The 11162-nt window shown below is 40.9% G+C and overlaps 1 non-coding gene across 1 annotated transcript; it reads right to left on the bottom strand.

The window, feature by feature from the left end:
- Positions 1 to 4607: 4607 nt before the first annotated feature.
- On the bottom strand, positions 4608 to 4793 carry LOC149278282 (U2 spliceosomal RNA). The gene has a single exon (XR_016278774.1). It is a non-coding gene; the product is annotated as a U2 spliceosomal RNA (small nuclear RNA).
- Positions 4794 to 11162: the final 6369 nt, after the last annotated feature.

The raw sequence follows: 11162 nt of genomic DNA, 5'->3' as shown, positions 1-11162 counted from the left end.
CTGCTCTCGAAAAATTCTACTTCACACAAATATGTCCACGACCTCATAGTAAGTTGCCAAACGTTACAATAGCCCTCTACACAATGATTTTTAGTTTACCAAGGTTGGTATGATATATCATGATTGTGCTACTGCAGCTTCCACAAAGTCCCAAAGGACCTCCAGCATCCGCTACATTTTCTGACTATTATGCATTACACATTATACAGATACTGTGTGATGGATTTCCTATAGCCTCGAAGTTGCACTCAAACTAGTTGCATCTAACAGGTCATCTAAATTTAGTATGTCGAAAGATTTAAAATTGAAATATTCAGAAACAAGCACTTCTGTAGCATAGACCATGGAATCTAATAGACTCAATCCCTCCCTCAGTTGTGCATAAGTCTGGCAAATGCATGTAAACAGTAATTTAGGTGCATACCTTTGATGTCCTTCCTAATGACCCAGGAAACCATACAGAATAATGTCATACTTGAATCATTGATATGCAGAAGAGGTTACTTGTTGCAAGTCATTCAACAGGATTTGTGCCATGGTGAGACCAGAAAAAAGGAAAAGAAATCTGTAATTGATTTTCTATGCCAATATTGTTCTGTTTGTGCTATTTTCCCAAGTCCAGATATCCATTCACCTGCATTTTGATGCACAGCCCCATTTGAATATTGAAAATGTTTGTGTACTGGATTGTGTAACATGTGTTACAGGACAGACCTGTATCAATCAACACTAATTTTAATATCAAGGAAAATAAGGTTTACGCACAAATAATGTTTGTGTAGCCTGGCCTCTCTCCAAAGTTAATGGTTGTCTAAGAACTACTCCTTGAAGTCAAACTAAATATACACCCATTAAGATGTGTAAGCCCCATGTCAAAACTAGGTATAGACCATATACTTGACTAGTGTAATACATGCAACAGTGTAACCTTTCCACAGACTTATCTGCCAGTGTTGCTGCCCACTTTAGTGCTGACGTTTCACCACCTCCATTGAGGAAACCTGCCCAAGGAAATGAAACCAAAGATTCTTCAGAAAAACAAAGACCCACACAATTAGCCATTCCTACATGCCTGGTAGATAGTGTACTTCTCATGTATGGGAACACTGGGCCAGGACTATTCGCAAACCTTATGAACAATTCTGTTCAGGATACTCCAAAGCTTTTCTAAAAGATATACACCAGTAAGTATGCATATCCAAACACTGCAATAAAACATGGAAACAGGCATTGTTTACAGTTTAATTCAAACAAATGTATTTACAATACATAATTTACAGTTAGGTTTAGCAAAAACATACCAAAGAAGACTCTTACTTGGAAATACATAGTATATGCAGAAGCCCATGAGTCAGAGAACACCTACTTTTGAAAAATAACTCCATAGGAAAAAATTCAAAATATGTTACAGTTTTACAAGTTACATTCAACATATTGGGAATATAGGACAACATTACAGTAGCAAATACATTTTGAACTTAAATAGAAAAAATCATTACTATGAATGCATGTAAATTTATTTTCTACTTATTTTTTTAAACTATGATCCGACTTTCTCAGTACAATTAAAAATGCTGTCCCACCTGCAGATCTGTATTTCACAATGCTAGAAACCCCATTGATAGTACTGTTAATAGCTGTAATGACTTTCTTCAATGTAGATTTAATTTGTCCATAATCAGAAAAATGGATGCCTAAAAAGTTTATGGGATCAGACAGAGGGGTCCAATGTATATTAGCTTAAAAGAAGTTGTGTGGTAATTGTGAGGAAACACCTTTGTATTCTATGGCAGCAGAAGACATGATAGTAAAGTCTTAGTATTTTATGTTTATTCGCATAGCACTCAAAGGGGGATTCTGGAGGTTTAAAATCAATATGCATAATTTGTAAACACATGCTTACCAATAAAGTTCTCTATAAAGACACAGAGGAGAGATGGTTGGTAGGAAGATCAGCAGCCTTGCAGTTGGGGTGCACGGCATGCTTACCAAAGGGCTGAGACAGCATATGGCCATCCAGAGGATGTAGAATCTTCCAAGTTGGTTAGGATTTCACTATGAGACGCTTTCCGCTGACAGAAGTAAAGAATGTGATTACAGATAAAAATCTTAAAAGTTTGTTTGCTAGTTAAAATGGGATGTGAGGGGGAAGCGCATCAACGAGAGCTGAAAACTTCACAAAGAAAATGTAACATCCTGAAATCTGACATGGTGAACTAAATATTTTCAGACAAATATTCCACCCCACAAACATGCAACAATTTTACAAGGTATTATGTTTTTGGACGGATTCGTAGCTGGCACAGGCCTTCACTTTCAGTTGTTGGATGCTTAAGTCAATTAAAAGTCCATTTTGTCCATATGAATCCAACGAGGCATCCAGTCAAATGTCTGAAAACACACCTTTCAACAAAAAATACTCCATCTACTATTTTAAGGCTCCATAGGCTTAAAACACATAGCATGCGCATTAATAAGCAACAATTACACTGTTAATTTGAAATCAAATGCAAAGGTGACCATAAGAAATTTATGAAATAAAATTCCAAGAAACGTGTGGTCTACACCATGCTAATAAGTACAAGGGCCTAGAATTCTAATATGGCCGACGTCCGTCACTATCAGGAACATAGTACCGCCCACATCTTGTTTAGTTGAAACAAGGCGTAGCCTTGTATTTATACTGACTCTAAAGCAAGTATATATCTATATATAGATGCTGTATAGAGCAAGGGAGGTCGGCATATTGCACATAGATTGATTTCGAACAAAACACTGAGTACGGCAAAGCAAAAGTGAATTATTTTATGCAGGGTCGTCCCTAATCGGCCCTTGGCATTTGCAGGCCCCACACATCACTGTTCACCTCTCCCAGGCTACACTAATAGTAACATCACCCCTGATAAAAGCACTCACGCAACACTATACACGCGTAACATATACACTCTAATACCACATACGGAAACCTACACTAAACATGAAAACAATAAGTCACACGGTAACGGGATACAGCACAGACAGCTTACTACTTCGTCTCTCTTCTTCTGAATCCCCTCCCTCAACCCATTATCGTGCACAGAATCATTTCTTCATGCAGCTCGTATAGGCCGCGGTATTACTATGGGGTCGACTAAAAGGCGGCACTGATTTTGTTTGTACCTTATAACATTAGCTTGGTGTACACCGCTGACAAACATAAATAAGCAGATTTCGTACAAAATCCTATGGTGCCTATGGAGCCTGTAAAATACCAGATAAGGAAACACGCGAATATGAAACTAAAGAGAGTCGATGCGAAGAAGCGCCCAGCATAACGCCTTCCTCAGGAGCCGTGCTGTTGTCCGTTCAGCGAAAAATCCGTTGTTTTGTGACGTGGGGGGGGGGGGGGGAGGGTGTTCTTATAACCTCCTATTGTGACGCATGTATTTTACATCACTAATGTATCATGCCGCTGCAGTTCAGGTCACGAAACAAAGTAGAACCTATTTATGGATGTTTATTTACGCTTACAATGAATCTAGTGATATTTTATTTAGCGTTGGATAATATATTAAATATCTGCGTTTGAAATTATGTATTAGGTTAGTGATACTTCCTAAAATACAACAATAGTTTTGTATCAGTGAGTTGCTGAAACAAAATGGCTTCTCTCCAATGAAAGCGCAGGGATATCTGCAGTAAAATTTATATAACGTATAAAGAGCCGTTCTTCAAACTGGTTTAGACCAGTTACAAATACTTCCGGCAAATTTTCACGCCCTATGATGTAAGTGTGTTTTGGAGAGCCGTTGAGAAAAGTATAGTTAAAATGATACTATTTATTGGCTAACTGAGAGTTTAATTGCCAATTAAACTCTGTTAGCCAATAAATGGTATCATTTCCGAGAAAGAAATGCTTTAGGAACGATTCAAATAATAGTGTAAGTATCTCACAAACATAACCAGCTCAGGGTATAAGGAGGCTATTTCAATTAGGACCGGATCGCCATTGTTTAAATCGACTAGTCATAAGTGAGCTCAGATTTTCCGTAGGCTGGTGTATGCTGCTGAAAATAGCATTTTGCAAGTAGTGGCTGATTTTGTAAAGATTTTTTTTTTTTTTTTGGAAGCCCGAGGTGCGTGCTCCTTTGGTGCCGCATTCTGTGCACAAGGCAACAGAAGCCAGAGTACGATTCCGAGTTCCCTCACGGAGAACTCGGACAAATTCCAACCCCCCCCCCCCATGGGAGGGTCGGATCTTGAGTCTCACCCCGAAGAGTGAGACTCCTTGCTGGGTTTGTAGAGAGAGGAAGGGGCCAGAAGGCTCCCAATCCTCCTCCAGCAAAGTCCAGGCTTCACTGCCTCTTAAAAAGAAAACAGTGTCCAAAAACGTGGGATCAAAATCGTGTGCCAAGAATAGTGAGGGCCAAGCCGTGAATTTCAAGCCGTGAATCAAATAAGGGGGGCAAATTAATGGGCACTCGTGAAAACGAAGTGAATTATATAAATAAAGAAAAATAATTTAAGGACAGACCATTGCTGGCCTGCCGGATTCAAAAATAATAACTTAACCCCAGGACCAGAAGGTACCTGGGGAAAAGGTAGTGCTGACAGGCCGCCAGTGGAAACGTGCGCTCACCGTGTGCAGTGGCGTGCAATACCACACACGGTGACTCCAGCATTTCTGCCAGGGCAATTTCACCTCGGGCTCCATCTGCTATCCCGAAACCCTGAGGCCAGAGGATCAGCATAGTCCCCCCCCTTACCATAAGAGGGAACTACACTTGATCTTAGCCAAAAGGCCGAGAAGCGATTTTGTAAAGATTGGTGTAGTTAACTTGATCACTATTAGTGATGGGAAGTTCGGATCAGCAAAGTGATTCGGATCAATTTGAGTCGTGGAAATGATCCGATTCTTTGGATCACATGGAGTTATTACTTCCCAGTCTAGAAGACTGCACAGGGATGTGCAGGCGGTCAGACACTGTACCTGCGGGTCCCGGTAGTCCCGCAAAGCTGCCTTAGCGCTGCTCCCTCACAGCGTCTCTTCTCTTGCTCCGCCCAGTGGAGTCACGTGATGTTATGTCACGTCCTGTGACTCCGCCGTGTTCCTCGGCGCAACAAGAGAAGAGACGCTGTGAGGGAGCAACACGAAGGCAGCATCGCAGGTAATCTGCAGTTCAGGTAAGAATGTGGGCGTGATTGACCACATATGTGGCAGGAGCGGAACACACACATTGCGTGAGCGGCCGGGATTGGACAAAAAATCAGCGGGCGGGAGCGGGATTAAAAAAGCAGTCCCGCGCAGGCAAAAGAACCACAGCTCCTCCCAGCAGCTTATCCCTGATTCCCTAGTCCATATATTAACCATACATATAAATATACCCACTAAATATACATTGTTATTCAAATAAAGCCATGTGTATGTAAACTGCGTAAAACTTTTTTACTTAGTAAATTAATATAATTATATTGTGATATTCCTATCCTGATGCAGCTACAATAAAGGGTTAACCCCCAATGAAGTTCAATATTAACTGGCAACTAGCAACTGAAGAAAGGGACATTTTTGTAAATGTTTATTGCAGATCCAAAATGTAAAACTTAAATTATCTTACAACTCAAAAATTATTATATACCACACAAGCATTAATTGCATGTACTCCAGATAAATTACCGTCGTAAATTGGTATGGTTGATGGGGTCTTTAGGGTTAATTTAGGGGCAGTTATGGTGAATGGGGTCTTTAGGGTTAATTTAGGGGCCAGGGCCGGCTTTAGGGGTGTGCGACCTGGGACTCCTTTATGTTAAATAAAGTTAAATAAAGTTTAAAAAACAAACAAAAAAACGATGCTCTGTCCCATAGAACTGTATCCTGGAGCTGCCATTCCAAAGAATACATTAATGACAGTCTCGCTAAGGGATTTATACGACCCTCGACCTCACCTGCTGGAGCAGGTATCTTTTTCGTCCATAAGAAAGACAGGGGACTACGACCCTGTGTTGATTATCGGGAATTAAATAATATAACGGTGAAAAACAGATACCCTCTACCACACATACCGGAATTACTTGAACATGTCCAGACAGCCAAGGTTTTCACTAAAATAGACTTACGGGGGGCGTACAATCTATTGAGAATCCGTAAAGGGGACGAGCGGAAAACATCATTTAGATGTCGATATGGCCACTTTGAATATCTGGTGATGCCATTTGGATTGTGTAACGCTCCTGCCACATTCCAACATTTCATTACTGATATATTTTGCGACATCCTCGACCATTACATCATCGTCTACTTGGATGACATCCTGGTGTTTTCTCCATCCTTAGAGGCGCACCGACAACACGTCTCAACACGACAACACGTCTCAACACGACAACAAGTGTAAACAGAATAGGTAGCTCAACAATATAGAGGGTAGGACCAAATGAGAACTGGTATTGAGATAAGGTTGTGTACCCTTTAAAACCTAAAGCAAATGAGTATAAAAACTATTACTGTTCTCTAATAAGGTCCCTGAATGGTATGTTAGAATACAGCTGGTGTTGTGTGTGTGATGATATAGAACAGGGGCGTCCAAGTTTTTTCTGCAGTGGGCCACTTCATCAGAATTATATCCGTGCGAGGGCCGCACTCATTTTTCACTGTGAGAAAATATGGCCTTTAATAAAATATGCAGATTAAAATAAAGTAAATGACACAAAACCTTTACTTTTCCTCTCACTGATTTCTGGGCGTAGAAAGTTTTGTGACTACAAATTCAGGATTCTGGATAAGTAAAAATAAAATAGTTCTATTTATTTTAGCGATGCACTAAAATGAAAATTCAGGGTTCACTTAGCCGAAACGGAAAGCGACCCCCCCACACACTTTTAATAAAAGTAAGTTACACACCAAAATTGTACAAAAAATTATATATTATGATTGTTAACAGCAATCTCAGGCATACCCAGATTCCAGCATGTACTGGTTGGCTGGGCATTGTATTTTTTGTCCAATTTTAGTGTGTAACCACGCTTTTGTTAAAAGTAACACACTACAATTGGACAAAAAAAATCAACAATATAACTTGGCATGATAGGAGTGTGATTGCTAACTGCAAACACACTCTTTTTATACCCAGGCAACCAGTAAATGCTGGAACCTAGGCCTGATGGGACTGTGATTGCTGTTAGCAGATTGCTGTTAGCTGTTAGCAATCACACTCCTATCATCCCAAGTCAGCCAGTACATGCTGGTACAGGGTGGCTGTAAGTGCAGACCCCATACTGCTGGCAGCATCAATACACAAGGGAGGCAGCTAGCCAGGTTTCAGCATGTACTGACTGACTTGGCATGATAGGAGTGTGATTGCTAACAGCAAACACACTCTTTTTATACCCAGGCAACCAGTAAATGCTGGAACCTAGGCATGATGGGACTGTGATTGCTGTTAGCAGATTGCTGTTAGCAATCACACTCCTATCATCCCAAGTCAGCCAGTACATGCTGGTACAGGGTGGCTGCAAGTGCAGACCCCATACTGCTGGCAGCATCAATACACAAGGGGGCAGCTAGCTAGGTTTCAGCATGTACTGGCTGACTTGGCATGATAGGAGTGGGATTGTTAACAGCAATCACAGTTCCATCATGCCTAGGTTCCAGCACTTACACATCCATGCTATCACACGCACACAAATTCATTCATTCATTCACAGATTCATTCCCTCAATCAGACATACTCATTCAAACACCCTCCCCACCCCCTTACCTGCACTACAGCTCTCTCAAGGCCGATCACAGACTTCAGCAGGGGGCGCGGCCTCCCTCGTTCTCCCCACAGAGGAGGCAGGACTGGAGCAGAGAATAGACCCTCCCACAAGTAAGCAGCAGGGCTCTTGTGATCCTGGCTGCCGATCTCACGCGGGCCGCACCTCAAGGTCCCGAGGGCCGCATTTGGCCCGTGGGCCGCATGTTGGACGTCCCTGATATAGAATGTTTAAAAGTATCCAATCAGTAAAACTATGTGTAGTGGTTTAGAAACATAGATACATTTACTAAAACGGCCCTTGCAGCTAGACTCTAAAATAAATTGCATAAAATAACTTTCCTATAAGACAGTGGTTCTTAACCTGGGCCTTATATGTGGCTCTGAATGCACATGATTGGATACTTGCTAATGGGTGTTAGAAAATTTGTGGACTGGATTATTACCAACAGAGCTATTGAAAAAGAAGCCAAGTGCACTTCGAAATGCGTTTAGCCTACTATTCCCCCTGTGCATAATCTGCATCAATATCAACACTGCTCGCTGCTCACGGCACTTTGGACCGAGTAAGACTGACTTGTTAAATCAGCAATTTCTTTCAATGAAATTTGTATTTTATTTTTTATTTTTTTATTTTTTTATAATCTTTATTGTGCCCATCACGCATGAGGATAACACTGCTGACACCAAGGACCTCCATTAACCTACTCAGCAGACCTCTCCCTCCCTGCGTCCACAACTGCGAGCAATCCGTTAACTCGGGAGCGGCTAGGCACGGTCGATGAAGCCCACAGGGTAAGTGTGAGAGCTCTGCGGGACACAGCATAAGAAGATCGGTGAGAGGTGCAGAGCACCATATTTAATTCTCCTGAAAAATCATAACAAAGACACACGGTATCTAAAAACATTTTCATAGAAAGGATCGCTAAGGAAGTCTTCACAGAAGACACACCGAACACTGATAAGTGTTATCACCTACAAAATGTGAATGATATGAAATACTCTTTTTCCACAGAGGACTATATTTGAAGTACTTTACATAACAAACAGCAATATTATTGTGTCATCCACTCGGTCTTTGATATATTTATAGAAACCAACAATTTGTACATATTTCACACAAGAGACATTATCTCTTGATGTTATAATCAACTGCCTTGAGCATATTGTGTTACAACAGGTGTTTTGTTTTTTTTTTTTTTCCATTTTATACCCATTTTATCATAACGCGATACCCTCATAGATCTTATAGGAAAGTTATTTTATGCAATTTATTTTAGTCTAGCTGCAAAGGCCCTGCAGCTGATCCTATTTTTTGTATTTGTTTTAATAAATGTAGCTATGTGTAGTGGTTTAGAAACATAGTTTTACTGATTGGATACTTTTAAACATTCTATATCATCACACACACAACACCAGCTGTATTCTAACATACCATTCAGGGACCTTATTAGAGAACAGTAATAGTTTTTATACGTCTCTTAAGTGCTCACAAGACTGAGACAGAATGGTCTATATGCTATACTGGAGAAATGTGTGTTCGAGGTGCCAACTGTCGAGTTTTTAGGCTACATTCTTTCCCCCACAAGCATCCAGATGGATCCTAAAAAGGTTACAGCTATCTTGAACTGGCCAATACCGTCGGATCGGAAAGGTGTACAAAGATTTATCGGTTTCGCTAACTAACATAGAAACATAGAAAGTGACGGCAGATAAGAACCAGTAGGCCCATCCAGCCTGCCCAACCTCTGAGTACTTTCCTTTAGTACTTGCCCTTATCCTATATCTAGCTTGGCCTTTATGCCTATCCCATGCTTGCTTAAATGACTTTACTGTATTAACATCTACCACTTCTGCTGGAAGGCTATTCCATGCGTCCACTACCCTTTCCGTAAAGTAATATTTTCTGATGTTACCATTAAACCTTTGCCCCTTTAGTTTATGGTTATGTCCTCTTGTTGTGGTAGTATTTCTCCTTTTAAATAAACTATCTTCCTTTACCTTGTTGATTCCCTTTAAGTATTTAAATGTTTCTATCATATCCCCCCTGTCACGTCTTTTTTCCAGGCTTTATAGGTTAAGATCCTTTAACTTGTCCTGGTAAGGTAATCCACAAACCATTTTAGTAGCCCTTCTCCAACATTTCTATATCCTTCTGGAGATACGGTCTCCAGTACTGTACACAATACTCCAAGTGAGGTCTCACCAGTGATCTGTACAATGCCATGAGCACTTCCCTCTTTCTACTGCTAATACCCCTGGCTATACAACCAAGCATTCTGCTTGCATTACCTGCTGCTCTACTGCATTGTCTGCCTACTTTTAAATCCTCAGAAATAATTACCCCTAAATCCCTTTCCTCACACGTTGAGGTTAGGACAGTATCAAATATTCTATACTCTTCCCTTGGGTTTTTATGCCCCAGGTGCATTACTTTGCATTTATCTACATTAAATGCCAATTGCCACAGCTCTGACCATTTTTCCAGTTTACCTAGATTGTTTGCCATTTGGCTTCTTCCTCCAGGAACATCAACCCTGTTGCAAATTTTTGTGTCATCAGCAAATAAACATACCTTTCCATCAAGACCATCTGCAATATCACTAATAAAAATATTAAAGAGAATGGGTCCAAGTACTGAAAGTTCATCAGAGACTTCTCCAAACATGTACAGCCTATCACCGCTCTCACTTCAAAAAATATGAAGTTCGTCTGGACCGATGCTGCACAGAGGGGGTTCGATTATCTCAAGAGTAAATTCGTTTCAGCACCCATTCTCCAGATTCCCGATCCTCAGAACCCTTACGCTTTGGAAGTGGATGCCTCCAACACTGCTGTAGGTATTGTCACAAAGACAAGAATCTAATGGACAGCTGCACCCAGTGGCCTATTTTTCTCGTACCCTCACCCCTGCTGAAAGGAATTATGTAGGCGAACGGGAGTTACTGGCGATTTAACTAGCCCTGGAGGAATGGCGACATCTCCTTGAAGGCGCACTATACCCTGTCACAGTATTTTCAGACCATAAGAACCTTGAGTACCTAAGTTCAGCCAAACGTCTTCAACTCCGGTTGACAAGATGGGCACTATTTTTTTTTTTTTTTTTTTACCCGCTTTCAATTACATATCACTTACCGTCCGGGGTCTTGGAACACAAAAGCAGATTCGCTTTCTCGCATGTATGATGTCCCCAATATAAACCCTTCAGAACAAGACACCGTTTTACCTCTAACACATTTTATTGCTGTGACTTGCACTATTTGGTATACAATTCATGATTATTCAGCATGTATCACTCCACCAGCTATTCCCGATTTGCAGCATCGTCGTGGTCTTTACTACCATAATGACCTCATCTAAGTTCCTCCGGAGGTTCACCTACAGATCCTGCAAACATTCCATGACACGCCTACCGCCAGATATGGAGGAATC

This window comes from Sceloporus occidentalis, unplaced genomic scaffold (assembly GCF_023333645.1).
Source record: "Sceloporus occidentalis isolate IW3139 unplaced genomic scaffold, rSceOcc1.0.p SCAF_196, whole genome shotgun sequence".
Lineage (NCBI taxonomy): Eukaryota > Metazoa > Chordata > Lepidosauria > Squamata > Phrynosomatidae > Sceloporus > Sceloporus occidentalis.
This window is presented reverse-complemented; position numbering and strand designations above follow the sequence as displayed.